At 37.9% G+C, this 27,514-nt stretch overlaps 1 long non-coding RNA gene and 1 pseudogene across 3 annotated transcripts in view; one reads left to right on the top strand and one right to left on the bottom strand.

Moving 5' to 3' along the window:
• LOC135968184 (uncharacterized) overlaps positions 1-1,863 on the top strand; it is a 32,901-nt gene extending 31,038 nt beyond the window's left edge. For all 3 annotated transcript variants that reach the window (XR_012427060.1, XR_010582746.2, XR_010582745.2), the window contains one exon: positions 1,457-1,863. This is a non-coding gene — a long non-coding RNA (uncharacterized lncRNA). The remainder of the gene's footprint in view (positions 1-1,456) is intronic.
• A 15,174-nt stretch (positions 1,864-17,037) lies between these two features.
• Positions 17,038-26,496, bottom strand: LOC135968209 (pre-mRNA-splicing factor RBM22-like; annotated as a pseudogene).
• Between the last annotated feature and the right edge of the window lie 1,018 nt (positions 26,497-27,514).

Raw genomic sequence — 27,514 nt, 5'->3', positions numbered from 1 at the left:
TTCACTTCTGTATTCTGAAGTTTATCTCCACATTCTGACTGAGGCTATGGCTTCTACCAGCTGCACCCAGCCAGTGCCTGATCGCATCAGGGATACTAAACCAGGCTCATTCCTGATACATGTAGAACTCCTTTGGTGAGTGACTGTGGCTCAAGACCTCCCCCTACTGAACTTGGCTTAGAACTACACTGCAGGCTAGGGGCTTCCACCCGGAGCATCCTCAACTCCGTCTCTCCTCTCAGGATGAGACCTCCACCACCGCGGTCTAATGACTTTCCAGGTCTCCCCAGTCTCCCTCTCCATTTTCTCTGCCTGGTATCTTCCATAATAGGTCATTTGCATGTTTAATTCTTGATATCTGATTCTCAAAGGGCAAGAACTAACAAATATAGAGTTATATTTCATTCTTGAAACAGTTTCTTGAGATGAAGACTATGTTTTTAATGACTTCTGTATAGAGAAAGAATACACTAAAGGATAACAGAGAAAGGGAAATAGAAAAAAGAAGATGGTACTCAAAGGGCTGGCAGAAAAACAACATCAAAGAGAGGAGAAAGATAGAAGAGGTGAAAGCCAGAGATTCCCAAAAAGGGAGATAGTAAAAAGGAAATAGCATCAGATGATGAATACAATGGAAAGAAAATCTGACTCCATGTTCCCAAACTTGGCAATGCTGTCAGCTTCTTGCTTATCCTTCACCCCAGGGTGCTGTGGATAAGGAGGTGAAAGAGAGGGAAAAGTTACTGAAGAGAACAGATACTCATCTAACATCATCTTTCATCTCTAGTCATTCTTCAGGTAGTTTATCCTTCTCAGTCAGAATAAAAAACTTTCTCTAGAAGCACCAGTGTCTACAATTTCAGATATTAAAAGGCAAAATTTGCACCTTTTTTTTTTAGTTCTTGTAAACATCTAGTATATTTTATAATTCAGATATCTATTTAAAGACTGGTCCTGGTTAAAATGCAAGATTGATAAATTAAGGGACATTTTCCCTCATCTTAAAACATTTAGTCATTCTTAGTCAATCTGGACTGCTCAAACAGAATGCCATAGACTGGGTGGCTTAAACAACATTTATTTTTCACAGTTCTGGAGGCTGGAAAGTCTAAGATCAAGGCATCAGCAGATCCAGTTTCTGGTGAGGGCTCTCTTTCTAGTTTAAAGACGATGGTCTTGTATCCTCATATGGCGAAGGGATATCATTTCTCTCTTGCTCCTTCTTATAAGGGCCCCAATACCATTCATGAGGTTCCACCCTCATGACCAAATTATCTTCCAAAGGCCTTACCTTCCAATACCATCATAATAGGAATTAGAATTTCAACTGAATTTTGGAATGATACAAACATTTAGGTCATAAGAGTAGCCAAGATGTTCTTTCATTTAATCTTTTTCTTTTCTTCTATTCCTTTATCTCCTGTTGCTTAAAGGAATCATCATTTTTCTTTTCTAGGTGTCAACAATTTTAGCATTGCAGAAGACCATGGAGACAACTTTTTTATTTCTCCATCACACATGCACTGAAGATACAAAAATGAGTTTTTCTTTCCTATGGCCTTGGACTAGCTATATACTATAGTAATTAGCAAGCAGGCTCTGAATCACACAAGCCCCTCCCACTGACTCTTGTACTTTTTAGCTATAAGAACCTAAGCATGAACTTCGCAGAGCTCCAGTGCTTCTGTTTTGAAAAGAGATAATATTTCCTATGGGATAGGGTTGTCTGGGGGTACTAAATGAGAAATACATACAAGGTACTTAATGGAAGGCGAGGCATGTAGGACTCAATAGAGGTAGCTATTAAATGGTATGTAAGTAACAAATCCTGATAATGTTCAATTCTGAATAAAACTTAACTAGGTAGTTTTATTGTCTTTATTATTTTTTACTGATTAGAAAACTGATCCTAAAAGAAGTTAGTTAATTTTCCCATAGAAATACATTTGGTGTACAAATTGGTGATTTTCGAACCCAGATCCATTTTCCATTGTCTTGCAGCAATGCTCTACAGAGCTGGGCCCGCCTCATGCCCTTGGCATAGCTGTGAGTTAGCGTGTAAGCTGTGTTCACCTGCTAAAGAGTTCATCTTCCAGAAAAATCAGAGAGATACTATGAGCAAAAGCCCAGAATTCCTTAAGAGTATAGGAGGAAGATGTACAACGAACACTCCCACCCACTAAGTAGGCAGAACAATTAAAGACTGAACTATGGTGATGCCATATTTTTACATCTGAAGGCACTGCACCACAGGCCCACAATGAACATTTAGCTCTCATAGTCTCCACATTCTTTATTCTGTTTTTGGAAAAGCTTCCTGTTTCTAATTTGACAAGCCATCTGCCTTGTTAGCTTTGCTTCCTTTATCACTTTTTTTTTTTACCTTTGAAAATAAACTCTAGAAGCAGCCCCACGTAAGGCAAAGAAAAATAATGAAGAAAAACATGTGCCAAGGGCTCCACTGCCACAACGTTCATCCCTAGTGTTTTTAATTTGTCCATTTGTTTTGCTTGATTGGAGGTCCACTGAATAGGAACATAATTTCTATGCGACTGCCTGTATGCAAATACAATCATTCACTATTTCTTAATATAAAATTGCAAGATGGCTTACTTTTAGAAATACAGAGGGAAATGTAATTAAGTATGAAAAAGAGTTTCTCTTTTCCAGTCAAAAGTGTCTTAATAACTTCTATTTATATACTACTCTGTAATTGCCAAAGCACTTCTATATGTATTGTTAGACTTAATCCTATTTACCATCTCTGGGACTAAATTAGCTTATAGTTGAGGATGGGGTGGGGTAGATTTTGTGAAAGTTCTACAGATTCTGCCGTGTGCTCCCTTCTTCTTGTTTAAATACTGGGATTTTAGGAATCTGAACAGGTCTCTTAATTTATCACATAGGCCTCAGGTAAAAAAACTGGTTTAGGCACAGGGTAAAAACAAACTTAACCTGTCCCTTCCAGGTAAACATCTGCATTTTAAGTGCGTTTAATTATCTCTGAAGTTCTGCCTTTGACCCTTTCACCTTCCCCAAAAACTTGCTGGGAAAGAAACCATTGGTCTGTACTCCTTGAGAAGCCTCATACAAGTTGCTTAATATTTAAAGGCTAAAAAATAATTACTTGGGCTCAAAATTAACAGGTTTTTGCTTGTATTCCCTGTGATCTATGAGCAAATTACTTTATTAGAAAATCATTAGAGCATAATTTGCTTCTACTTGTTGCTGTCATCAATTTTTATTTCTTATAATTAAAATACAGGTTCTTATAATATGTCATTATTGTAAATAGCGTGCTGCCAGATATTGATGTGAAATTGTCATTAACCCTAACACCTATGCCTTTTTTTAAAAGTGTGTGAGTTTACCAAGGTTACGCCACATTTAGACCCCTTCACCCTACTTATACACAAAGTGCTCTTTCTCCAGACTGCCGGGGATGGGTCTCACAATGAATTTCCATAAATATTTCCTTTTGCGTTGTCTTGCTTTTATTCTTGAAAGCCACGAAAACCCAACTGAATTTGTCTGGATCGTTCTGAATGAGTTTCTTACTGATGTAGGAAACACAATATGAGCAAAAGCAAAATCAGAGTCTAAGCAGGACTGAAGAAGATGGGAAGTCTGTTATTTATACTATTGTAAGAGGGAGGCTGGAAATCAGGACATTTAAGAGACAAGGATGCACAGAACCCCAGCTTAAACTATCTGTTAGAGTTTTAGTCTTGTCATCAGTCTTGCCTTAAGGGACAAATATGCTGTAGTTTTACAGTTCAACATGCACCAAAAATTCTACCTAGCGAGAGTTTCTAGGCTATTCTCTCCTTGGAAATAAATTATACCTCTCAGAAAATTCAGCCCAAGAACCAGTTCTAATGCTTCTGAGAGGGGCCCGTATGTGACTTGAGAAATAGAAATTGGAAGAAAAAAAAAGTTGATTATTTTAACATGCACACTTGGTAAAAAAAGCATGTGAGTATATGCATGCAGGCAAAGTCTAAGTCTTCTCCTGTGCACACTTTCAAAATAATTAGTTTTTTAAAGTTTAATAGTCATTTTGTGCATGCCCCTTTTCTTCATTGCCCGTGGTTTCACTTGGCTATAATCAAATAAAAATGGATTCACTGGTCCTCTTAACAATACAGCAGATTTGAGAGCAGAAAATAGGCCTTTAAAATATCAGATCATCTCAATTACTTGGGATTCAGCATGTGTCCTGCTTTGAGAAACCTTGAACTTTAGCAAAGAGTTCTTGACAATATATTAAAACTTCTGCAGCCTCTTACAGACCCATTTAACTCACACTTAATCTCTTTTTTTAAAGGCATGAGTCCATTTCATGAGGCTTTTTTTCCTTTTCATGATAGCTGATTTGTAATGCCTTCATATGTGTCACATGATTGTAGAAATCATTAGATAGCATCATATTTGTGGTTCTCAGACTCTAGATGATAGAAGAAAACGTAAGCATTCTATGTCCAATTCTCTGTGCATGAAGAAAAATAAGCTAAACGATGTGCATCCAATAGCTATTGACTGTGCTGGAATTAAAATTTAAGCTATTTACTCTGAAATACTATGCACTGTACTATGCTGTCTCAGGAACTTATCTTCTGAAAAAAGACTTCTAGGAAGGAAAAACTGGGTACTGTTCTATTGGAAGCTCCTCTCTGGTAATCTTTGTTCCTGCCCTGGTCTCCAATCTGGGAGTTCCCAGTTGACAAGTGTGTTAGTAGCCTCGCCTCTCCACCATTTAGGAGCTGTAACACGGTGGTTCTGTATCTTAGCTACACATTCCAAATCACCTGAGGAGTCTAACAAAAAAAGAGCTTCTATTTCTGGCCATAATTCAACAACTGGTATTGAACTTACCCTAAGTGAGTTGTAAGTAAGTATAAAATTGAACAAAATACCAGGCAATTGTTTTCATATATTAGACAATCAGAGTCAGAGGACTGTGATATTAGAGAGGATGAAAATTTAAGAGATATGAATCATTTTGCCCCAGGTTTTGCCTGGCAGTACTTTCCCAATCTAAGTACAGGAAAATGGAATGTGAGTAGAAGGCAGGTGCCTCTCTGAGCCACTGGGCTGAGGATGGAAGACAGAGAAGGCAGCTTGGGATTGCTGAAGGCCTTAACTAAACTACAGGCCTTAATGATTCTACTGGTGAATTCTTTCAACCATTTAGGGCAGAAATAATACTAATGTACAAAGCTTTCAGAAAACAGAGATGGAGGGAGGGAGCACTTCCCAACTTATTTGATGAGGTCATCATAATTACAGACCAGTATTACTCATGATCCCAATATTACTCAAAACTCCTCAGACCAATGTTACCCAAAAATTATTAACAAAATATTCATAAGTGGACCCTAAAATATCTAAAACAGTTTATATTTAAACTTTTTCATAGGAATGCAAAACTAGTTTGTTAATTTGAATGTGAACCAATACAATTCATTGTGTTAACCGAAAAAGGAAAAAATGTTTTATAATCACTTCAATGGATACAGGAAAAGCATTGAACAAAATTCAATATTTATTCCTGAAAAGATAGTGAAATTAAGATTGGAGGTAAATTTGTCAATTTGATAAAGGCCATCTATGAAATATGTACAGCTAAATATTTTACCACTAAATAGTAAAATATTTAATGCTTCCTAAATACATGCAGTGATATATCATGCGCATTGATGGATAAACACAATATTGTTCAGATGTACATTGTCTCCAAAGCAATCTATAAACTCACAGAGTTCCAACTTCAAAGGAATTCTAAATCTGATTCTAAATTTTTACATGGAATAACAAAGATTCAAATAGCCAATACGATCTTGAAAAAGGTCATCTAAATCGGAGTATTTATACTACTTAATATCAAGAAGTACTATAAATTGAAGTACAGTGTGTAAGGGCAAATAGATTAATAGAACAAAGTGGAGTACAGACATAGACCCAGCTGATTTTCAGCAAATGTTTCAGAGCAATTAATCCAGTGAAGAAAATACAGCCTTTTCTATAAATGGTTATGAAATACTTCTGTGGAAAAGTAAATGTATGAATGAGTAAAGTTGATCTCCTTCTCATCTCATATACCAGGGGTTGGCAAACTTTTTCTGCAAGGTTGGCAAAGTAAATATTTTTACCTGTATGATCTCTGTTATTACAACCATTGAACTCTGCCATTATAGGGCAAAAGCTGCCATTATGTAACTACCTGAGTAAAACAGTTTCAATAAAACTTTATTTTTTTAAAAAAGGTGATGGGGTAGACTTCATTGGCATGCTGTAGTTTGCCCACCCTTGACATTAGAAAAAGTTTTAGAAGAATCTCATATCTCCATCCTAAAGCTAAAATGGCAAGTTTCTGGCACAAAATGTAGAATATCCTTGCAACCTTGAGGTAAACAAAGATTTTTAGATAAGGCACAAAAGTCTCTAACCATAAAAGGAAAAATAACAAGATAAATTGCACTTCTTTAGCATTCAAAAAATCTGTGTATCAAAAGACACTATAAAGAAAATATAAAAATGCAATCCACAGGTTAGGGAAAAAACAGCTACAAGTAAAATGACTGGCTACACAAAATAGAAAAACCATTTGTAAACATTTGTCAGCACTCACCTAGTTACACACTAAAGATCAGTGCACTTTGCTATATGTGAAAATTATAAAGTACATTGAATTTCAGCTTTCAAATGAAAACAAATGATAACACTGATTCCACAGCTCCCTTTACCCATCTCCCTTCCCGAGATTCTGCTTTGATAGATATGGTGGGTGGAACTTCAATGTCCCATGGCAGGAGAGGATGGATGTCCCGGTTCAAGAAGACAGAGAGAGAGAAAACCATTTTTCTAAAGGTTGGATTTTGTTCTATACGGGTCCTCAGCAGATTATATGATGTCCACCTGTACCAGTAAATGGTGAATTTTCTTTATTCAGTATGGTGATTCAAATACTAATCCCTTCCAGAAATATCCTCAGACATAACCAGAAATAATGCATAATATTTTACCAACTATCTGGGCATCCAGTCAAGTGGGGATATAAAATGAACCACCACATCAATAAAATACATTTTTAAATCTTCACTAATATTACCCGTTATTTTCGAATGGGATTTTCTAACAAACGCTGTGCTCTTCTAATGGTGAGGACATTAATAGGAATAGAGTTCCTCTACTAAAAGTACAAATTCATTTTATTATATCGCTAGTAATACAACTCAAAAAATTAATGGATTACATTCTAATGATTTGTTTCCTAATGAAATTCTTTATATTTTAGTAAAAAAGCTATGCAAACCCTTGAATGCTCTAGACAAGCAGATAACAGGAAACAGAAAAAGAGGTAGCTAAGGAAAAGCAATGGTCTAGACTATTGTTATTTAAATAACTTAACTACATATGCAAATTATTTAGTAAAGACTTATTAGAAATGCTTAATAAAAGTATAAGAAAACCTCTATAGTTCATAAATATGTATTATATAATTGCAAAGAGCTAAAAAAATAAGAGCATATTCCTTTTCTGTAAATACGTTCATTCTTTAATTCGACAAACATATTTTTAGCCATCTATGACGTGTCTGGCATTGTTCTGGGTCTAGGGTTTTATCAGTAAATAACACAGCACCTTCTACCCATGGAGCTGACATGAGAGATCTGAAATGTTGGTGAAATATAATAGATTTACATGATGGAGTTCTAGTGCTTACAGAAATAATTTAAATGGAAAGTAGCACCTCTGGTATAAATACCAATCTAGGGAATCCAAATTGAAAGGAAAATATGAAATGCCCAGAAGAAGGCCATATATAAGTTTGGGAATTTATAATGTTTGGAAAAAGTGAGACTAACTCCTCAAAAATTTATGTCTACTTTTGAAAATCTAACCAAGATTATGAGCATCATATATAATGCAAACAAATTCCATAGGGTAAATGAATATTAAGGTAAGATGAAATGTACTAGATGTTGGGGTATTATGAAAAGTGAATCCTAAAAATAACCAATTTCCTTTGAAAATACTGTGAATTCTACATACATGACTATCTTTTAGCCTCGTATATTCTGGAGAACTGTTGCAATGGAAGACAGACAATGAGTTCCTGGTTTTCCAGGTGAAAGATTTTACCACTTTAAACATTTTAAAATCTTAGGAAAATCTACATGATATCAAAACCATTATTTGTTGAATACTCCTTGTATTCTATGCATTACAACTGATTTATGCACATTATCTCATTCTATCTATTCTTCTGACATACCTGTGGAGTAAGTTTTATTGTGCCACTTCATAGAGAAGGAATTTGAAGAGCAGAAAAGTTGTTCACCTGTGATCACAAATGTAGTAAATGGGAGAGCTGTGATTCAAACCCCTATTATGGTGATACCCAAAACACTGCCATATGTTATAGGCTCCCCAGGCTATCGTTCATGACATTTGTTCATGTGTTCATTCAACAAATATTTTATTGAACATCTACTATATTTTAAGCCAAGTGCTTTGCATTCCATCCTATAGTTTATTTAACCCTTGTGACAACAAGGATAAATACTTCTCATTATCCCAGCATGGCTAGGATAAAAGCAGGCAGAAGAATGTGGAAGGACTAGACTGACTGAGTCTTCTGGTCTCCATCTTTCTCCCATTCTCAATGCTTCCAGCCCTCAAACATCAGACTCCAAGTTCTTCAGCTGTTGGACTCTTGGACTTACCCCAGTGATTTGCCAGGGGCTCTTGGGACTTTGGCCACAGACTGAAGGCTGCACTATCGGCTTCTCTACTTTTGAGGTTTTGGGACCCAGACTATCTTCCTGGCTTCTCAGCTTGCAGATGCCCTATTGTGGGACTTCACCTTGTGATTGTGTGTGAGTTAATTCTCCTAATAAATTCCCCTTCATAAATTCATCTTTCCCATTAGTTCTGTCCCTTTAGAGAACTCTAATTCAGTAGGTGAATAAATGTTTCTCGAACATTTGAGCAAAAGCTCCTTGTCTATTTGGTATCTGAAGAAGACAGACACCTAGGATATAAATTAGTAATTCGGGCTATCATTTTAGCAGAATAATAAAGCCTCAATGGGAAGAAATAGAAGCTAGTGTCCAGACTGATTTCAAGAGAGTGGTCCCAGGTGCCCAGAGATAAACAGACACTGCCAAAAGGCAGTTTGCTTCAAACATTTATAGGAAAAATTTCTGTGGGAGTTACAAAGAACCGTGTCTCTCCTTTTTTTCCCAGGAGGGATGAGCACAGGGGAACAGAATGACGGCAGTAACAGGCAGTCGCAGCTCTACGCTTGTTTTTCTCTCTGAGGCTCTCATCAATGTCACATGCTATAAATGCAAGCTGGTGTCTTTGATGGAAGAAATGGCGAAAAGGTAAAAAAGGTTGAAGAATGCCTTGCAGGACTCTGACAAAATAAGAAAGCCAGGAAGAATAAGTCCCCGAGGAAACAACAGGAATGAAAACAGGTGTCCAGAGTTGTAGCTATAAAAATGCAACACAGAAGAAAAAAGAAAGTTCGTCCATCGCAAGCATAATGGGTGGTAATTTCAGGTGGCATACTAAACATAAACAGTGTCAAAACTCTGAAAAAAAAATAAAGTGATTAACTAGTGCTGGAAGGTGCAAATGTAATCTAAATGCCTTGTTCAGTAAAAGGTTAAGGGCAAAGTTATTCTCCAGTTAAATGGTAAGCCCTTTTGAGGGCAGGAACCACGACACATTGTATTAGTCCATTCTTGCACTGCTATATAGAAATATCTGAGAATGGGACTGGGTAATTTATAAAGAAAGGAGGTTTAGTTGGCTCATGGTTCTGCAGGCTGTACAGGAAGCATGGCTGGGGAGGCCTCAGGAAACTTTCAATTATGGTGGAAAGGGAAGCAGGCACTTCTTACAGGGCTAAAGGAGGAGGAAGAGAGTAAAGGGAGAAGTACTACACATTTTTAAACAACCAGATCTCGTGAGAACTCACTCACTATCACGAGAACAGCAAGGGGAGAAATCCACCCCCATGATTCAGTCACCTCCTACCAGGCCCCTCCTCCAACACTGGTGATTACAATTCTACATGAGATTTGGGTGGGGACACAGATTCGAACTATATCACACACATAAGTTTCTATGTTTTGAAGCTTGCACAATACCTAACACATTAGTGTCTGTTGAATTGACTAAACATAAACGCATACAAACAGGAACTGGAAGGTGTGGTAGATATCTTCGAAGGATATAATAGCTCTGCAGATCTCAGAGTGCTTAAAAGAAGCAAGAAATACAGAAATAGCTTATCCTACCAGGAAGAACCAATCAGCAGTTACCAACAAAATGGAAAATCATGAACTACAGTGAGTAATACCTAGTGAATGATAACAGCCTCAAAAGTATGAAGTCAGTGGTTCATTGGGAAGGACACAAACAAAGAGAGCCAACAACTGAGAGCCCTTCTGAAGGCCTGGGGTCCAGAAGCAGAGAACAAATATTAGAGGAAACAATAGCCAGTTTGTAGAGAGCAAGAAAAAAAGTGTGGAAAGTATGAAGGAGAGAGAATTCAGAGAATTCATAAGAGAAACTGACTTCATAAGGGATTAATTAAATAACAAGTGAATTGCAAAGAGTCTGCCAATTTTCTGAAACACAAATAACAGAGCAAATGAAACATATGAAAACCTAGAAAATCAGCAGTGTCTTGAGTCACTAGCCTAGTCAGGCTGTCTAATGAACTGTTACTGACCATCAGTGTGGACCCCCAAATTTAAATTACCAGATCGTAACTGACAGAGATATGGGTGTAATGAGTTTTTGGAAAATAAGGAAAACTATAATTCACAGTATTTAGTTTCACTATATAAATTTTGTGTTCACCCACAGCACAAGTTGTATTTAAATAACCCTATTTTGCCTAAATGCATAATAATGAAACTATAATAAGGCATCTCAGAGTGAACTGAATGGAGTGAACTTTGATTGCCTTGTTATAGGTCATCGAGGCCATGCCTCGATGAATTTGCTGAACCTCTAATCATTTGGCAGACAAGAACAAGGGGTTACAGTCTTGGTATCTTGACATGAGGAGACATTCCAATGAATCCTATTAACCATGAACTAATAGTTGAGGGAAGTGGTAATTGCTGGGTCTCTGTTAAAGGGTATAGAGGTAGCTCACCAGGAGGCAAAAGCATGAGGTAGGATGGAGAGAACTTTTAAAATTCATCACTTTCTTTAGGTGTCATTCACTTTTCAGGAAAATTAGAATTGAGGCTATCTTCCTAAGAAAGTTGGAATGCATTTCTAATGGATGGTTAATAGATTTTTTAAGGTTATGAATTCATTTGAAAGGTTTGAATTTTCTCCCTGGAAAAATTCACAAAAACAAAAATGAACAATTTTATGAAATTCTCCAAATCCTCTGAAGTTTATCCATGAAGTCATATAGATTCCATAGAAGTTGGGTTAAGAAGCCGGGCTCCAGTGACTTTCATGTCTTTAGTTAAAAGCTAAGAGGCTTGGAAAAGTAGAGAATTTATATGTTTGACTGTTTTAAATTGAAAGTTGTGATTTCACAAGGTATGAGAACCTAATGATGTCAAAATTACAGTTTAATTTTTGAGTCCAGATAAAATTTTTTTGACATTGAGACTAACTTTTTTTGAACCTTTACCTGATAGTTTTGAGGCTAATATAAACTAAATAAAATAGATTGCCTCTCTAAAGGTTTAAGTTAAGAACTTTGTGTTATATCAAAAGACAGAATTGAGTCATTTAAAAATAAATTGGACAGAATAAACTGTAAATCATAGAAATATTTTCTCTAGGAGTGAGAGTCTGAATGAGGAACAGAACTAAGAAATAGTGAAGATGCTGACCTAAAGAACAATAAGAAAGAAATTAACTCAAAAAAAATCAATGCTCTAACAGAGAGGGAGAAAGAGAAAGAGAGAGGGAGGGAGAGAAGGAGTGAGAGGCAGACAAAGGGGGGAGGGGAGAGAGAGAGAGAGAGAAACTCCTGCTTGCTTTGTTTTCCAGACAGTTAATTTTCTGTAACATATTAACAAATTGGAAGAAAAGAAAAACCATCAGAGGTATCAAAATCACCAGACAAGGCCTAAATCAAAGCAGGAAAAACCAAAAAGTCCTTTCACCCTTGTCAAATTTCAGATTCCCTTGAAATATGAGCTTTAGCCTCAGTGACACTAATGGGAGTTACATGTGCATCTGGAGAAAGGAATCACCCAATTATGAGAGCTGCATAACTAAACACCATGAATCACGTTGGACAAGTTCCTAGGAGCCAGATCCACGGCCAAAAGCCATGCAAACCCCCAAGGAAGGAATGAATCCTGACTTTGTAGAGGGCTGACTGTTGGGAAAAATGAGATCCCATTAAATCATTTCAATGCTGCTTTTTCAGATGGTAAACCCCTGACATAGAAAGAGAGCCCGAGTAGTTTGTCCCCTATTCTGAATATAATTTCTAACAATGCCAGAAGAGGAAGTCTTACTTCAAACCACGGGCAGAGGACATAGCCTGAGGAGTAGAACAAAACAATTTTCTTAGCTCTTCGCAACATACCAACAAAATGGATAAAATTGAACTATCCTTACCATAAGCAGTTTTAAACCATTCTAACAGTAAGCAAAAACTGGTTGTTTGCCTAAACGCTAATGATGATTCTTCACTATCATGGTGGATTAAACTCTATGTAGTTTGGTGTTTTGATTTTAGTAAGGTATATTTCCCAGGATCGTTGGTGCAAAAATGATTAGTCCATTCATAGTGGTGAAGGGTTAGGGCTGGCCTTGTGTGGGGGAAGTCATACATATCATTTCAAACCCACTGGAGGGTTCCTTTGCTGTAACAGTGACCTACGTATCTGATGTTTAAAATGTCAAAAGTATATTCCTTTATTTTTTGGTTATACCAAATGGACACTTTGCTCTGTCTTAAAATGTAAGCATCTCTTAAAGAGGGAATACTTTATGCTGTCTTAATCATTTTCAACTCACAAAGATATTACATGCAATATCTTTTTTTTGCAATTCTCTCTTTATGGATCCGATTCCTTACACTCTGTGGCAAGATAAAGAACCAGAGCTGGAGACACTGCAGGTGGCCAAACAGTGTACTGTGAGGATGGCCTAATACGTATGCGGAGTAGGGAACGCCCATGAACCTGTTGGAAATTTGCGTGTTACTATGATTCTCAGTCTCTGAAATAATATTTTCCACAGGCAAATATTTGGAGTCTTTTTTGTGGCAGAGTCACCATTTTGGACATTCTTACATATTAGATACAAGAGGGTTAGTGAAATGCATTCTTATTTCTTGGTCTATAATAGTATATTTTTAAAATCTTTGATATTTATATTAAAAATAATTCATGTTGAAAAAAGTTGCTATTTTTTGTGGAACAAAATGCGGTTAGCACTTGGTGGCTAAACCAGCTGAAAGTGCATTATTAATGACATAGTAGAGAACAAAATTTTAATATATTTATTTTTAAAATGTGATTTATGCCTACAGTTGAGCATGGATATGAAATGTCCTTCAAATTCATTTCAAACAGTCTTTCAAAACGCACTATTTGTATCAGTCTGAACACTGGTGCACATATTCATGCTGATCTGCTATAATTTTTTAAGGATTCCCTTAATTTAGGGAAAATAGCTCCTTACAGACCAATGTAAAAGCGCTGCCTGAGATATCTCCCATTACTTGTTTTGCAGTCTACTATGCTCTATGAAGTTATAACACATTAAAGTTGCATAAAAAGATTTCTGAGACATCTGAAAATTTGAAAGAAAAAAGGCTCTAAAGGCCAACTGTGCCTACTGGTACAGAGATTTGAAAACTATGGCCATCATGCCTATACACCTCATACTGGAACGAGTGAGTAGTGCAAAGTTCACCAGAGGGCCAGGGAAGCAGAAAACAATGGCTGTAAGTGCTTTCTTTGTACCTGGATTCCTGGACCTAGGGAACCCTAACAACTGTGTGTTAGATCTAAAGGTAAAAAGGCCTCTGTAGGGAAACTGAGTAGAAACTGTACTGAAATGTATATATCATGATCATTGTATAAATGACCATACCAAGACAATCAAAGTGAAATTGATAACATGAATGACCCTACAACCATTGAAGATTAAATTTAAAATTAAAAAGCACCTAAAAAGGAATTTCCAGGCCCAGATGGCACCACTTGATAATTCTGCTAAACATTTAAAGAGGCATTAACATAAATTTTATACACTCTCTCCCAGAAATAGAAGTGGACTAAACACTTCCCAACTCATTTTGTGAGGCTAGCATTTTGCTGATACTAAAATTAGACAATCAGGTAAAGATAGCTTTAAAAAAGTAATAAAGGAAAAAAGAAAGATGGCTACAAATGAGTATCTCTCATGAATTTAGATTCTCAAATAAATATTAGCAAATCAAATCCAGCAATATATAAAAATAATTATACACAAAGATCAAGTGGGATTTATTCTAGGTATGCAAAGCTGATTCAACATTAAAAAATCAATTAATCTAATCCACCATATCAACAGGCTAAAGAAAAAATCATAAATCATGTAATCATATCAACTGATGCAGAAAAAGCATTTGACAAAATCCAGCACTCCTTCATGATAAAAGCTCTCAGAAAACTAGAAATAGAGGGAAACATTTTTAAGTTGAAAAAAGCCCTATACAAAAACCCTGCAGCGAACATCATACTTAATGGTAAAAGACTGAATGGTTTTTTCCTTAAAATTAGGTAGGTAGAATGGAAGAATGTCTGCTCTCATCATTCTAAGTATTGGAAGTTGTAGACAGCACAATAAGGAAAAAAAAGAGAGAAAAGAAAAGAAAAAGGCATCCATATTGAGAAGGAAGAAACAAAACTGTTGTTATTTGCAGGTGACATGATTGTCTATGTAGGAAATCCCAAGGAATCTACAAAACACCTCTTAGAACCGATGAGTTCACCAAAAGCAAAGGATAGAAGTTCATCCTAAAAAAAATTAATAGCATTTCTGTAAACTAGCAATGAACATTTGGACATTTAAAATATAGTATGATTTATAATTGCTCTAAAATAAAATATTTGATGTAAATCTAATAGAACACATACAAAATCTGAATTCCAAAAATTACAAAATGCAAATGAAACAAATCAAAGATCTAAATAAATAGAAACTCATACAAAGTTAATGGAATGGACAAATTAACATAGTAAAGGTACCAATTGTCCCAAAGTTGATCTATAGGTTGAATGAAATACCTATTAAATTTGAAACCGGTGGTTTTTGGCACAACACAACAATCTTAGTCTAAAATTTATATATAAAGGCACTGGAGCTAGAATAGCTAAAATAATTTTGGAAAAAGAGAATACAGTGGTAAATATAACTCTACCTGATGAAAAGGCTTATGTATAGCTACAGTAAAATCAACACCTATCATAGACACACTGATCAACAGATGAGAAAAGAAAACTCAGAAATAGACCTATACCAATATGCTGAAGTTACTTTAGATTTTCGACAAAGGTGCAAAAGCAGTTCAATGGGGGATAGTCTTTTTAACAAATGATGCTGGAGCTATTACAGGCAGGCAAAAAGAAAATGAATTTTGACCTAAACCTCACTTTCTTATACGAAAATTAACTCAAAATGGATGACATACCCAATGTAAAACATAACATTATAATAGTTTTAGAAAAAAATATAGGAAAATGCTTCAGGACTAAGCTAGTCAGAGTTCTTAAACTTGACACCAAAAGCATAATTCATAAAAGCAAAAACTGATAAATTGATAAAGTAAATCTCATTAAAATTAAAAACTATTGCTCCACATAGACCCTGATAAGCAGATAAATAAAAACAAGCTACAAACTGGGTGAAAATATTTGCAAACAACCTATCTGACATAGGAATTGTATCTAGAATATGAAAAGAACTGTCAAAATCCAGTAGTTAAAAAATCAGTTTTAGAACATTTTACCCACTTCAAAAGAAACTTAATGCTCATTAACAATCATTCCCAAACCTACCCTCCTACTCTTCTACCCAGACCCAGGCAATGACTAATCTAATTTCTGCCTTAATTGATTTACCTATTCTGGATATTTTATATAAATATAATCATACAAGTTTTGACTGGCTTCTTTGACTTAGCATAGTGTTTTCAATGTTCATCCATATTTTCACATGCATCAGTACTTCATTCCTTTTCATAGGTGAATAGGATTTCATTTTCTGGATATATCACATTTTGTTCATCCACTTATGAATATGAATAATTGACTTGCTTCCACGTTTGGCTATTAAGAATAATGCTGCTCTGAACACTCATGTCCAAGCATTTGTATGGCTGTGTGTTTTCCGTTCCCTTGGGTATATATACACAGAAATTGAATTGTTAGGTCATGTGATAACTTCAGGTTTAATATTTTGAGACGTTGCAAAACTGTTTCTGAACTGGCTGCAAATTTACATTCTCACTAGCAATTGTACAAGAATTCCAATTTCTCCATGTCCTGGTCAGCACTTGCTATTGTTTGTCTTTTTGATTATAGCCATCCTAGGGGATGTGAAGTGGTATCTCATTGTAATTTGGATTTGCATTTCCCTAGTGACTGAAAATGTTGAGCACTATTAGCGATACATATTTTATCATTTGTATGTATTCTTTGAGATATATCTATTCAGATACTTTGCCCATTTTAAAATTAGGTTCTCATTTTATTATTATTATGAATGTTTAAAAGCTTTTTTACTGCAGATGAATTCCCCGACCCCCCTTAAAAAGAGACAAAATGAACGTGTACATGGGATGGGAACTCTGTTGGATCATTCAATTCACCCAGCCCTTTGTTGACCACAGAGGTGGGGGGAACAGGGAGTAGGTGTTATTAGTCAGGCTATCATAGCAGCCAGATGTTTTGATGGCAGTTTATTTGAGGTCCACCGATGCTTTGAATATGCATAGAAAAGCATGACTCTCATTTCTTACCTGCACACATCTTAACACATTCAGATGCCATGGAAGCTACAAAGAAATAAAAAAGTATATTCATTCCGAGATTCATTGATTGAGATTTTTAAGTGCCCCCTTTTTCTCACAGAGGTCCCGAGCGGTGATAATGTGCCAGAAGTGCTGTGTTTTCTGGTGTGAGCTCCCATCTTCGGGTGGTCCTGAGACAGTAGATTGATCCTGGAGTCTTGCTGAAATGAGCAGGTGGTCCAGTTGGGTGGGATATGTGTAGCCCGAATCCTGGGGGGTGGAGGTGGAGCAATGTTCACCATAGCTGGAGGGCCACTTGAGAGTAGGTGGAAGGAGTTGGCAGATGCATCTTCTGCTGCTGCAGGAGGAGAAGGAGCTCCTAGCAGAGCTGGAATGAGCTCTAGCTGGATCCCAGAGTCTGTGGTTCTGTCCTTTTTTTCTTTTCCTCTGGCTGCTTGGGATTTTCCCCATTTTACACTGAGTCTGCAGCCACTGACAGTCAGTTTATTAAATTGACTTCTCAGCAGCCACTTCTGCAGCCTGCCCTGTGGAAAAGCAGCACACTGCTGGCCAGGCGTGGTGGCTCATGCGTGTAATCCCAGCACCTTGGGAGGCCGAGGCGGGCAGATCACCTGAGGTCAGGAGTTCGAGACCAGCCTGACCAACATGGTGCAATCCCACCTCTACTAAAAATACAAAATTAGCTGGGCATGGTGGCATATGCCTGTAACCCCAGCTACTTGAGAGGCTGAGGCGGGAGAATCGCTTGAACCTGGGAGGCAGAGGTTGCAGTGAGCCAAGATCATGCCACTGTACTCCAGCCTGGGCAACAAAGAGTGAAACTCTGTCTCAAAAAAAAGAAATTAAATAAAATAAAAATAATTACATAAAAATAAAAGCACACTGCTGTCTCTGCACAGTGATCGTCCAGATCTCTCCACATAGGTAGAGATGATTTGTTAGCTTGGTCTCAGAAATAATACCCTCCAGACCATCAACATATAGTGAGGTGATAGCCTTATCCTCTGGTGGATCTAGATGTCACATTTTTAAAGTCTGCCTTAGAAGCTTCTATGCTCCAGCTCCAGGGTCATTGATTCTGTAATACTGGTCTTTAATATTCTTATCAGCAAGGGTATTATCTGGATGTGTAGGCCTCTCATGTCTATATGGACGCTCCTCTCTTCTCTCACTCTCTCCTTTTATCCAGAAGGAGCAAATGTGTGCCTTATTTCTTAGGTGGTAGGATATGGCCTGGGCCAGTTTGTTCAGCATATCATTGCTAGATGTGGCTTTCCCCAGCAGACCAACCGGCTGTGTTCCATCAGAGTTGGAAACCTCTCTTTCCGTATTCTGAATGGAGTACTTTTGCTGACCTCCAACTTTGGCATGTCATCTTTTAAGGATAGTCCTGCATCATGAACCTGGATGGGTGGGCCATACTCTGCCACTAAGAGGCAGGCCTGACAGAAATTAGTTAATTTGCTGCAGCTTTGGTACCCTTCAGTCTTCTTGAAATGCATGTGAACCCCAGGGCACCAGCCAAACACTGAATGGTTTGGCACAGCTTTTGCATTCCTTCCCACACTTTTCCTTGGTTATTTGGATATCTGCGTTTTCTGCAAGACGTGTCTACCACAGAACGGGGAAGTCTGCTTCTTCCCAATTCTTCCTGCTGTAGGTGTGGAAATGCAGAGAGGTCACCATCTTAAGAGCATCTGGAGGCAGTGGTAGCTTTCGAGGTGAGAGAGAGGACCACTACAAATCCCATCAGGCCCAGCCCTAAATTTCATGATTTTTTCTTCAAGAATAGTAAAATGGATGATCTTGAAGTCCAATTTCTTCGTAAGTGACTTTATGCAATATGAGATTAATTTCCCTGTTAACAATAGTTCCAAGACAGAAGTGAATGTAGAGAAAAGCGGATGAAAGAGGAGATTTTCGGTTTATAAAGACCTTTATGCTTTGTCTTTTTTTTTTTTTTAAGTGCATGTACCTCTTTTATAATTGGAGATAGAAGAAATATGATGGCAGATGCTGTTTGGCAGCAAAGCAGCAGTGTTACCTTCATCACTATTTGTATTCGGATAGCAGGAACCTTGTGATTGTGACAGTGTCTCCGTGAAATGCTGCGTTTGTGACTAGTTGTGCGCAAAGTTTGATGTCTGACAGATCAGCAAGGGACTGGGATCCTGCCACAGCCTGTTCAGGGTTGCTATGATTATACTTGCCTTCCAGGAGCTGGGTGCGCCTCGCCCCTTCCCTCTGCCCTTCCTCTTCGCCTCTTATTTTGTTATTGAGTTATAAGAGCTCTTTATATATGCTGGATAACAGTCCATTATCATATGTATGATTTGCGACTAGACAGAATTTTAAGCATCCACAAGCATAATCCATCTTTTATAAATGTGTGCCAAGGATTAGAGACATTAAAAGACAAATGATAGATCATTGATTTGGGGCAGAAACAGACTTGCATCCAGTTGTCCCTACTATCAGTGTGGGAGGATACTGCAAATGCAAAATAAATGAAGAAGCAAAATATCTTCCAAGCTTCATACTTCTTTACTTCAGCTCAGCACTAAACTAAATGCTCTCATGAAGTAACCGAAGTGTTTAACTCCACTGAGCCCAATATTAGGAGTCACAAAAGAACTTCTCTGTGAATTTCATTTAACCTTCCTCACCAAGGAGATCTTTTCCATTGAAATAACATCTAATGGAGCAATTTCCAAGATATTTTTTATTGATATGTGTAGCAAGAGATCCATCCTGATTGTACAAACCCCCTTAAAAGGAAAACAGGTACAAAACAGTATATTATTAATGAAGATTGTACTCAATGTATAAGACCACACGAGGAATGTTAAAAATCACAGAGATTGTGTTGGTTTCATTCTGGGGCTTTAAGAAATACTGTGTCATTAGAGCATATGTGACAGTCTAGTTTGAAAAATATAACAAATTAAAGTGGGACTTTTCAAGAGGGATTTCTTTCCGAAAAGGTCAGCTATAAAAACAAGGAGTGGGGGAGATTTCTTACTCCCAAGATCACCAAAATAACATCATTTATTGGACTTGATGCCCATATGTGAAGTTTTACAATGTTCATCACTAAATGTAACAAATGTAGTTAGAAAGCAGTAAACTTAGAAAAGAATCAATACCAATGATATAGGTAATAATAACAGAGAAAATTGAAAATTTTTTGTCTTTTCCCAAATACATATATTATTTTATTTTTAGGTTAGTCATTTTAGGATAAAAACTAAGATTTTTATTTTGGGGGGTGGTGGTTTGCAACCTCCGTCTCCTGGGTTCAAATGATTCTCCTGCCTCAGCCTCCAGAGTAGCAGGGATTACACCCGCCACCACGCCCCGCTAATTTTTGTATTTTTAGTAGAGATTGGGTTTCACCATGTTGGCCAGGCTGGTCTCGAACTGAGCTCAAGTGAACCACCTACCTCAGCCTCCCAAAGTGCTGCAATTACTGGTGTGAACCACCGTGCCTGGCCGTGTGCACAGATAGTCTGTCTTATGGTTCACCTTTTGATGTAAAGAGACAAACCACACCTCATTTTAATGCTAAAACCCCACCGTAAAGTGAACACGTGATGTATGTTACATATGTCACATGTATGTTTACCTATTATGCATGCGCTCAGCTCCCCTCATAAATATGTATAGCTTTTTCCCCAAACATGCTGAATATGTATGACACAGACCCTGTAAGGCATAAAACCCAATCTGTCCTTCCCCTTATCAAAGAGAGAGCACCTTTGTTCCACACTGGAGACCTTCTTTTCCCAGCTTGGAAACCATTATCACCAATAAAGCTCTCTTCTACTGTTTAGCCATCCTGGTGATCTTTTGGACAACAGATGCCAATAGCTATTTCTGCACTTCAGCTCACAGAGGCAGCATTTTGGGGAGAAGAATTATACTTTCAGGGCTGTTTGGCCCCAAACTTTGGACGGAGGAAGAGATGGAAATAACTAAAAGGAATTTATCTAGAAATAGTGAAAGAAGTCTCTTGCACGGTAAGGATTGGGGTTGAATTTCTGCAGAAATTCCTAAGGTATGTGAAAAGTTTGGAGTTGTTGCTGGTGGGCCCAAAGACTAAGAAGTGAGAAGAAAAGAGAAACCATGTGTACCTAAGCAGGAGAGGGGCTCTGCAATGTGCCAATATGCTGAGGCCCAAGAGAGACAGTTAGCATGACATCTCTCCATCTTTGACAAAGCATGGGTTAGGGGCCCTCTAGGAGCAGCTGAATTCTGACTTGTGCCTTTTTGTTAATTCTCTTATGATAGTCTCAAGTCACTTATAAAGCTTTTTGAACACAAAAGTCTAAATTCAGTGGGGCTTAGGGAAATGTAAGCTGGAGCTCTGCAGGTAGGGCAAAGCAGACCAAGGAAAGTCATGCAATACAGGAAGCAGTTCAGGAGACAGCAGGAAGAAATGAAAGAAGATGCCCGGGTGGCAGTCTGAAGGGAGAGGTGACAAGTGACACCCAGTTTGCATGAGGTACTCCCCAAGCATTCTTAACATTTCTTAGGAAAGGGCCCAGAACATCTTCTGAATTAGGGACTAGAGTTACTTTATTTCCTCCAAATAATCAAACCCACAATAAAATCTGAAGAAACTTAGGGTGCATTTGTAAATTCTAGATTTGCAGTGCTAAACTGGAAAAGCTCAGGTCTTCTACATCACTTTAACACTTTAACAATGCCATGCAGCCATATGCTGGCCTCATTTCCAACAACAAAAAGAGAAGAAACAAAAGCTGCAGATCCCTTTGTCTGAATTTTCTGATATCTATTTTTTATAGAATGATCTTTCTTTTCCTCCTGGCCTGATCACGTCACTCGTGGTGCTCAAGAGTGCTTCATAGGGAGACTAGCGACTTTCTCAAGCACGTGATTGGATGGCACAGAATTCTCTTTGGCTGAAGGAGCAGTAGCGTCTTTACAGTTGAATAGATTTCACAGTCAGCAATCTCAGAACTATATTAGAAGATAATTTCTTGCTGACTAAACAAATCATGGTACAATATAAGTTAGACACCTTCTCTGGAATTAAAGCAGCCTTGGCTGCTCTAAATATAAAAAGAGAACACTGACCTTTCAATAGTGACCATACAATGGCCGAATATCTTTGCTGCAACATTTGCAATTTGCAGAACAAGGAGCTGCCATAGCTCTGTTGAATGATCATTTGTTGGATTCCATTAATCTCAAAAAAATGAAAGGATCTCTCTTTAGGTTTTTCTGTGGCTATCAAAGTAAACAGGTCAGATGAATTATTGATAGGCTTTGGATCAATGAAGTGCCACTGGAATTACAAATGATAAGCACAGTAAAACTGTCACAATCCTTATTCCCCAAATACTGTTCACCAATTCCTCCCACCTAGCCTTACTTATATCAATCTATCTCAAATGACTTCTTCCCCTACAGCCACCACACACATTTTTCCAACGTCAACTAATTCTGTCTTGTCTCGTAAGACCTATTTGTAGGGTCAGCTACCCCATGAAACCTTCTTCAAATAATCAAACCCACAATAATTTTCTATCTTCTCAACACTCACTTTTAGAACTTCTATTATTTGTACTAGGAATTAAATTACCTAAAATCTATAAGGTTCCTGGTACATTCTAGCCCACCCCGTGAAAAGATCATTGAGTTAAAGTCTAAAGCCTTCATAAAATTGTTAGTTCCCTCTCCACCTACTTCTCTATTGGCACTTAGCATAGGGGACCATATCTGCGTATTATGGCTTCTTAAGAATCATGTCTTCTAACTTTTTCTTTCTTTTGTACCTACTATCTATCCTCCACAAATATAAAGATTATTTTAATTATCCATTTCTGCCATGACACTGAATTGCAGAGAAGTGTTGGACTAAATATTGCCATAGATCAATATTATAAAAAGGTCCTATTCTTAATCTGGTGCCATCCATGAAATGGAACAAATATTAAGTAATATGAAAAGTGACATTCACCTATGGATTGTGCCATAAAGTAGTGAGCTGTATGTCAAACATAAATGCGTTTCAAATGTGTATTCAAATTTCAGGTATAGTTTATGGAAGTTTACCTATAGCTTCTCATCCTTGGCCTTTTGTGTATATATTTATAACTTTTATTAAAAGTATATTAAAAGTTCTAGGAGAGCAAATCTATGGCAATGTCAGACTTACTGTGTCCTGAGACGGGCCTCTTTAAGAAGCTCTTAGGAATTCCAGGAGCCCCACTAGTATCCTTTTTTATTCTTAGTTAAGTGCTACAATTCATTAGTATGGATGGGTTGCAGAAATTCTGTCATGACATATTTGCACCAGTAAGCTGAATGTTGAGTTTCTTAAACTACAGCTAGCAAAAAACAAGGGACACAGGAATGCCTGTTTAATAGAGCAGAATCTCCATCCTCCAACCCCACTTTGAACCAAATATGTTAAGAAATGCTTTACAACAGAGAATTACTACAGGGTGTAAAGCACTACTATACTTCAGTATGAACTAACAGCATTTTTTGTTGCTACCTTTAAGAAACTAATTTTAGTTATATAGTACATATACATAGGCTTAGTGAAGGAGAACCCCCACCCTGCCCAAATATTTTAAACGTAGAGTTGATTTGATAAATAATCTAGGTCATTCACAGCTCCCCCCAGAAAATATCCACCCCAAATACTCTAAGTTGTAATGGTTTTATACTGAATTTTTCAGATGATAAAATCTGTGTAAACCAGGGTTTCATAAAAGATAAAACAATGTGACTTATTAGCTACAGAACAATGATAAAGTGAGATAGTCTCCAGGTATAAATATCACATGAGAAAGCTCCATAATATGATGGTGCTTGTTTCAGCCTCATTGACACCCATTGACAAAAACCATTCTAGCCCATAAATGGTTCCTCAAGTTTATATACCTCTGTCCTCAGAGACTATTTGCTGCTACTGATTGCATGTCTTTGGCAATGCTGTCGCTCCCCATTTGCATTTGCCAAAGTTGGGTTAAAAGGATTGGATGCCTTGGTGTAACACTTTAAACCTACTCCCTGCTGTGGTCTTTAGATGTTGGTCTTTAGAGGCACATTTGTTGATATATGGTTGAATAACGGCACTGCACAACTGCTTTTCTAGAGAATATATTCCATAACAGAATTCCTTAAATTCATATTTTCAGTTATTTGCTACAGAGACATACAGATCCACTTTATTGCACCCTATTATCTACCCCCTACCGTGCCTTCGGCACTTTAAAACCTGCTTAGCACAAGATAAATTACATTTGTACACTTAAACTCTCACTGTCCTGGGGAGTTTTCAAATATAAAATTTATTTTTTTAAAAGTATATCTTTGAAAACAACCAAAATGTGGTGAAACAGTCTTTGAAATGCAACATGGCAGATGGACAGAAAACTTTACTAGCATGATGGATGGTTCCTTTATTTATTCCTCTGTGAATGGCTGCTGATCATAATCACTTTTATAGCTTGACTGCAATGAAAAGGATTATTTCTTTTGTCCTGGAATCTCAGGATGAGCATATTTGTTCAGAGGATGAAGGGGACCAAATTAGACCGAACCACTGGGGCATAATAAATTCACAGCAGTCACAAGCCAATGTTCTTTAATTCTTAAGACGCTATCAACTTTAAATATTCTGATCCTCTCACAGTTAGCTCGCTTATCCTTTTGTCCTTATTGAATTAACTGCCTTTTCTTTTACATTGTCTCCTGAGGGGACCTCATTTTAAATCTTTTCAGTTTAATTCCATTAATTGGCATATTGTCTGGTCTCATGTTCTCCTCTTGGGTCTTGAACTTATGTTCCCCTCAGTTCTTAAACTCCTTAGCTATATTTTGTAGCTTTGAATGACAACTTGCTCCATCTGTAGACAAAGCATGTGCATTCTTATCTTTCACTTCCAGGCTAATGTTTAACAATGAATTCACAATCCTGGCAGTTTATCAGCCCATTAAGTAAACCCAAATATAGAGTTCCTTGATTTTAAAGCCATCATACTGAAATCCAGGGAAATTTGCTCACTAATTTGAGCATAATTTAAAAGCTAACAATTCTAAATTATGGTAAGTGGATCCAAATAAGACATATTTATCTTTGCAGGTCCTCCTGCCTACAACTAAGACAGATCTAGGGGTCATATTATCTTGGGCTTATATCCATTTCATCTTCACCACTTATTAGCTAAGTAATCATGGGAAGGTTATATACATCTCTAACTCTCAATATTTTCCTCTCTAAAATGGGGGTAATAATAAAAGTTCATTTTAAACCATAGAGATGTGATGAAGATTTAATAGGATAATTGTCATGGAATGCTTAATATAATGCCTTGCACATAGAAAATAATCAATGCTAGCTATCATTATTGTTATTACTATTAAAGTACCATCACACCTATTAGTGGTGTACTTATATCCTTCCTGCAAAGCATATCTAAGTCTTACCTTATCTGAACCCTCAAACTCCACATGGAGAATGTCATGTTGGGAAGAAGGCTACATACAACTTGTCACTTATTCTGTTCCACTGTTATAGTCATCCCTTCTCTTTAATTAAACTGCAAATCAGTTACATAGAGAGACTTCGTCATACCTGTTTACAAACCATGCTCTCAGCACAATATCTTATTCTCACAAAAAAGGTGGCATACTCATCTATTATCAACAATAAAAGTATGAGAAATCAGATATTATTTTCAACTTAGTTTTAGAAAGAGGCCAAAACTAGAAGCAGATGGTAGGTTATTATAGGGAGATGTAAGGATTATTGAGTTAATAAGAGGGGAACAGTTTAGGGAGATAAGAGGAGAGATGAACCTGTCTCTCAGGCAGTCTTGATTATCCATAGAAGATAAAAAGAACAATTGGGTGATAAACAGAAATCATAGTGCTCACTTTCGCAAACTTATATTTAATAATTACATGATCTCATTGCATTCAGTCATCAAATACTTACACAGAAGATTCGGAATTGACAGTGATGTCTGCACAAGGGCTGACTAGAAGCTTCTAGTGCTCTTCTCCCATATGAAATAACCCAAAACAATGAATAAACAACTACATTTTGCCCAGCATAACTAAAGGAGTACCAAATAATAGCAAAGCAGCAGCAGAAATCCTGTAGAACAAGAAATCTAGAATGCTGCATAGAGAAGGGCAGGAAACAACTTGCTTTCGCCACGCACTGCTCTGGTTGAGATCAGCTCAGCACCAGGAGGGACTTCTGTCCGTGGAGAAAAGGTAAGCAAGAGGACCCCAGAAGCCCCTACCACTGCTGCAGACACCTGCAGTTCTCACAGGTTGGAGCCCAGCTGAGGGAGTTCCCCAGAGTCTACATGCCAAGCTACCCTCTGAGAAGGAGCCAGTAATGCTGTGTCTCCCCTTGTGTAGTCAGTGCTGCTACTGCTCTGTGTCATTTTGGAACTGGAGCCACTGCTAGAGTGCATCCTGCTTCAGGGACAAGTAGCCCTTGCATCCCTCCATCCCTGAGGCTCAGCTTCCATTGCATTATGCTCACTGACAGTGCATCATCCCAAGACCAAGTTATCGCCAACTCCCTAAGGTTAAACTTCCACAGAGCCAGTCCCTCCCCATCATCCCAGTCACTGGTGGACCCTCCCTTTATGTGCCCTACCCCCATGCACACAGAGCCTCAAACTACCAGAGCAGTCATGCCTCCAGTGTCATAGCTGAGGCAGCACCCCTATTCCCAGGGACCTCATGCCTCCTACACACCAGACAGTCACCATCTTCAAACCATAAGAATCCAGAAGCTCCACTGGCCCATGTAGCACTACTTTCTGGATCCAATCACATGCAGTGCCTTGCATTCCAGGGAATTAGAATCTTGGCTGAACTGTGCCACCCACCCTCCAGAACAAACAACTGCAGCACCCTGCCTCCTAGAACTGGACTAGCTCCCCTAGTACAAGCTGCTGAGGCACCCCACTTCTCCTGAGAATGGAGTCATCACTGTGCTGCTCTCTAACCACTAGGGTCCAAGCCACAGTGGCATCTTGTCATTCTTGGGTCTTTGCTCCTGCTGCAGCTGGCTTCACAGAGCCTAACATGCTGCCATATCCCACTATCCCAGGCCCAGATTCACCCCTGGATGGTACTTCATTCCTTGGAGCCTGAGCTGCTAATGTGCCCTGTTGTTTCTGAATCATGAATTACAGCTGTCCCTAGGGCTGAAGCTTCCAGAGAACTTCTTCCCTGGAGCCATACGAGTACCATGCCCTGCCCTTACAGGTCAGCACTACAGCTATATCCCAGCCCCCTAGGTCTAAGCTACTAGGTGTGTCTCAGAACAACAGATCCTAGCTTAGTAGAATTGCATCCACTAATGGCTATGCCTCAAGTCCTTGGTGCTACAGTAGTTTTATAAGACCCCAACCGCAGGAACTGAGACTCACAGCTGCTCTGAGCCCCTGTGCCCTGGATCCCAGTGCTGCTGTGGCTGCC

This window comes from Macaca fascicularis, chromosome 18 (genome assembly GCF_037993035.2).
Source record: "Macaca fascicularis isolate 582-1 chromosome 18, T2T-MFA8v1.1".
Taxonomy (NCBI): Eukaryota; Metazoa; Chordata; class Mammalia; order Primates; family Cercopithecidae; genus Macaca; species Macaca fascicularis.
This window is presented reverse-complemented; position numbering and strand designations above follow the sequence as displayed.